At 41.5% G+C, this 5,000-nt stretch overlaps 2 protein-coding genes across 11 annotated transcripts in view; one reads left to right on the top strand and one right to left on the bottom strand.

Annotated features, from left to right (window-relative positions):
• The window catches only part of LOC147027536 (homeobox protein Hox-A4-like), a 253,909-nt gene that overhangs the window by 185,923 nt on the left and 62,986 nt on the right, over nt 1-5,000 (bottom strand). The window lies entirely within an intron of this gene.
• LOC147027537 (uncharacterized) overlaps nt 1-5,000 on the top strand; it is a 91,266-nt gene that overhangs the window by 74,393 nt on the left and 11,873 nt on the right. For 2 of the 6 annotated variants that reach the window (XM_085877010.1, XM_085877015.1), the window contains exon 2: nt 1,740-2,271. The exons of the other annotated variants lie outside the window; for them this stretch is intronic. The gene's annotated coding sequence lies outside the window, so the exon portion shown is untranslated. The remainder of the gene's footprint in view (nt 1-1,739; nt 2,272-5,000) is intronic. 6 annotated transcript variants of the gene reach the window in all.

Genomic DNA, 5,000 nt, shown 5'->3' with positions numbered 1-5,000 from the left:
CCAAGAATTGCAGAGAAATAAAATTCATAATGAACGGATCAGTGTTGTACTTGTTGAATTATGACATCATAACGAAGGCACTGATGACATCATCATTAACATATCTTATTCCCCATGGGGAGTCGGTGACAATGAGCCAGTCTCAATTTTTTTCCATGCAGTGGTTTCAGAGATAGAGATGTGAAGTTTTTCCAATATGGCGCCTGTACCACATAACCTATGCTGTCATAATAATCATTAACATATTCTACAGGAGGAGGCACTCCTATGGTGAAAATTTTGTCAATCGGACCAAGAATTGCAAAGAAATAAAATTCATAATGAACGGATCAGTGTTGTACTTGTCGAATTATGACATCGTAATGAAGGCACCGATGATATCATCATGTCTTATTCCCCATTGGGAGTACGTACTTGACAATGAGCCATGTTTCAATATTTTCCATTGAGCGGTTTGGGAGATATGGAGGTGTAACGTTTTTCAAAGATGGCGTCCAACGACGTGACCTATGACGTCATAATTAAAATTTAAAAAAAAAGTAAGACCTCCTATAGGCGGAGGCACTCCTTCGGTAAAAATTTCGTGTCAATTGGACCAACGGTTGCCAAAAAATGGAATTTTAAAAATACAGACACGCACGTACTACCACGTACGCAACCGAATGCCTGACCCTGCTTTTCGCTTCGCGAGCGCAGGGTCATAAATAATGATTTATTCATCATTATTATTGTATCATCATCATTGTGTGCTTAAGAGTATACAATCCGAGAGGATGGTGCGGAGGTAGCACACTTTCTTTTGAAATGTCTATTCAGGGTTCGATTTCCGACCCGACCATAAACTGTCAGTGTTGCTTCGCAGGGAGGGAGTTGTATCACGACGTTTATCGCCACTCACATGGACGTTAAGCCAGGTGTCCCGTCTGTTAGTATCAGTTGGTAGATGGTAAAGACCCTCACGGTGTCTTTCCCAAAGAGTAGGTGAGTTATCGCCAGCATACGATCCAAATTCCCTTCCACTATTGCCTGAATGTCAAGTCTGGCTTGAAGGTTCATGAAAGATTTGGGCTAAAAACCTTCCCCAACAGACTCCAGAAGGTGGTGGAAATAATTGGGACCATTGAATAAGTTTTCATTTTGATGTGACGTACTCCTTACAGAGCGTCGGTGGTGCCGAAGCAGTTTCTTGGCAAGAGTTATACTAGGTGGTTTACCATTGCCTTCCCAGCATCGATTGTCTGTGTTCTATCCTTTTAAATGCTGGGTGTCAAGCAAGGAAGCAGCACGTACCATTTTTGAAGTCTTTGGTGGACTCGAACGGTGTTTGAACCATCAATCTCCCAGCTTGCGCCACCAAGTCCGGTTGTTAAATACATCGTGTACTGCATATGTTTGCATCGCATTGTGAATCATATTACATTGAACTATGATATTAAAATGAATCGTAATTGTGCAGCACCCTGTAGAAATGATACAATGTGCAGTTTTACAAAAATCATGATGTGATTCACAAAATGGTATGAACATTGAACAGCATCTGTAATTTATGCAAATAAGAGAACCACATGAGAGTTATGTTTGAATTTGAACAGGATGTATAACCATGATCATAGTTGGGTGATGATTTCCTTTATAATAGCTACAAAACTTTACAGATATTAAGAGAGCTTGTTGCTTATGAAAAAGCTATTTGTGTTCCTTCAGGTATAAATTTTAATGCAATTCTTTGTGAATTGCAGTTTGTGTTGAAACTGTTGCACATGGATGATATGAGTGCATTTCGAGTCATGATCAACACCACAGTGGACACCATCAAACGTTGAAGAGGCTGCGGGGGCCAGGATGTCGTGTTTCCTTTCGGCTCCAATCAAATGTCTTTTTCCTCTTTTCTACAATGTAGAATTGTTTTATAATTAATTGTTTAAATATAAAAATATAGAATATAGTTTTATAATTTGTAATATATATATATATATATATATATATATATATAGGTTTTCTGATGTCATATGCCTGCTGGGGGCAGACCGAAAATCTGTGTATCGGTATGAGTGCATGTTTATAGTTGTGTGTGTGTGTGTGTGTGCACGTTCACACATGTGTGAATGTGATATGATCACACATATAAACATATAATTGAAATGTTATATGAAAAAAAATGATAAACACGTGTTTGCATATAACTTGATTATATTGTATTCTAGGGGAAAAACCCATCAAAACGACAGGTGCGCAACACATTCATGGCAAGGTGGAGGTGATGAAAAACTGGTTGGTTGGAATCGAAAGCGGGTTATATATTTATTTATTTATTTGACGTTAAGGTGCCAGTGCGTATGCAATCCGAGAGGGTGGTGATGTGGCCTTCGGTGAGAGAAAGCTCATGACATCACAAAGCCAGTTGACTGGAGGGACACATTGCATATCGGCTACCGGTCACTCCAGGTGTGTGTATTCCATTACCAAGCAGCTTGTAGAGCGCTTGACAAGTAGCTTAAGCACTTAAGCAAGCATTCCATTCGAAAACTTGATATGGAACGGTTGGCTTGGCAAGCGGTATCTATAGCTTATTGCTAATGGAACACACCCCTCCAGGGGTGTGTGAAACACACACGGCTTGTTGAATACACCCCGGAACACACCCCTCACAGCAAGCTTTCTTCAAGAAACAGTCACTGAAGTGAACACACCCCAGGTCTATCAGTCTGTCAGTCTTTGCGTGTGGAATGGAAGCAAAACTTTGTGTTTTTAAAATTGATCGTACTTTCCATCCAACACGGGTTTTGACTTCAACAGAACGGGTCAAACCCATAAAATCCGGGTCACTTGCCATATATGACAACACAGAGGATTACAAAACACAAGTTATGGTTTATGACTGATTAATTATTTGAAATAAAGGTATGGGGAACAGGTTGGGACTGGATTCCAACATGAATGGGTCAAAACGTTAGGAAGGATTTCTTTGATGTGCTTCAAACATACAAATGCGAAATGCACAAACATTTCTCTCACTGCAGGCAGGTTGAAGGTCTTTCTGGCTTCTCCCATCTCCTCTCTGAACTTGCCCTCCTGCTCTGTCTGTCATCTGTTCCCCTTATATTTCTGCAGGGCATTCAAGGTCTGCCAAAAAACCCCTTCTGATGAAACTGCCAAAATCAAGAATCACTGCTCACCTTCACTCTTTCATTCCTCTTTTTTTCTGCCTCTGAAACAAACTCCCACACTCTCTTCAATCCCACTCCTCCCTCCAGGTCTTCAAAACAGCTATTCACCACCATCTCATATCTTCCCCCATCCAAAGTCTTGATCTTTACTTCCCCGTTAATGCACTCCAAACCCACCTCCTTCAAATTCCCTGTTTTCCTTGCTGAAAGTCCCTGTATTGTCCATCTTGTTTCCCCTGTGTACCCCACCCCATCTCTCTCCCTTCCACAAATATCCTATTTTGTTTTTCCCCAACTATTTTGTGCTTCCCTCTCCCACACCTATTCTCTCCTACCTTGTTATATGTTTGTGCATTAGCTCTTACAAGAGCCTCAACTTGGTATGCAAAAAAAAAGATATGGTGAACAAGCACAGTCTCTATTGGTCTCAAAATTTAAAAATCGTGGGTGGTATATAAGCACAGCCTTCTGAAATAAGAATTTAAAAAAATAATGAGGGTGGTGTATAGGCACAGAACGTTGGCTTGACAGCTCGATGCCTCAAAAAAAAAAAACGGGTTATGCAGTGAAGCCAAAGCATGGCACTAAATCGTGGTTTATTTATTATTATTTGTATAATGACTGCGTTTGATGTTTGCATGTGGTTCATGCTTGGGAGCTTCATTGGTGTGCATTGCTGTCTGCACTATCGCTGATGATTCGCCAACAAGTGATGAAACCGGTCCAACGGCTGAGGGTGTGTGGAGCATTGTGATTCTCATGTGTGTACGACGTGTGACAGTCTTTATAGTTGCGGAGGCGGTCTGGGAAGGGTTCGAAACAGCAAAGCGATTACCTTGCGTAGGCCTTCTTGGGTTGCTTTATGCAGCTTCTTTGGCTGGAAGAGTGTGGGAGGTGTCAATTATTTATATAATCCGAGCCACCTGGGTTTAGTTGATTCGGCGAGAGCTGATTGCTATTCCCCCCATTCACAGGTGAGAGATATGGGTGTCTTTAATATATATATATATATATATGTATATATATATCTTCTTCTTCTTCTTTCGGCTGCTCCCTTTCGGGGTTGCCACAGCGGATCATCCGTATGATCTGCATAGTGATTTGGCACATGTTTTACGCCGGATGCCCTTCCTGACGCAACCCTGGTCGCCTCTTACGACACACAGGGATATGGTACACCTATTTTAACCGGGGTATACACCGGCCCAGTACACTGGTACTCATTTTGCCGACCTCAGAAGGATGACAGGCTGAGTCAACCCCCTGGTGTATTAATTCAGTGGCCCAACGGGGCTTGAACTCAGGACCTTTTGGATCCCAAGCCGCTGCCCTAACCACTGCGCCAACACCAGGCTGATATATATATATATATATATATATATATATATATATATATATATATATATATATATATATATATATATATATATATATATATATATATATATATATATACATACGTATATATCTTCTTCTTCTTCTTTCGGCTGCTCCCGTTAGGGGTCGCCACAGCGGATCATCTGTATGATCCGCATAGTGATTTGGCACATGTTTTACGCCGGATGCCCTTCCTGACGCAACCCTGGTCGCCTCTTACGACACAGGGATATGGTACACCTATTTTAACCGGGGTATACACCGGCCCAGTATACTGGTACTCATTTCGCCGACCTCGGAAGGATGACAGGCTGAGTCAACCCCCTGGTGTATTAATTCAGTGGCCCAACGGGGCTTGAACTCAGGACCTGTTGGATCCCAAGCCGCTGCCCTAACCACTGCGCCAACACCAGGCTCTGGTGTTCTATATAATATAATATATAAATAATATATATA

The sequence above is a fragment of the Eptatretus burgeri genome, chromosome 4 (assembly GCF_056783735.1).
Source record: "Eptatretus burgeri isolate ZD-2024b chromosome 4, Ebu_testis_v1, whole genome shotgun sequence".
Classification (NCBI taxonomy): Eukaryota; Metazoa; Chordata; class Myxini; order Myxiniformes; family Myxinidae; genus Eptatretus; species Eptatretus burgeri.
This window is presented reverse-complemented; position numbering and strand designations above follow the sequence as displayed.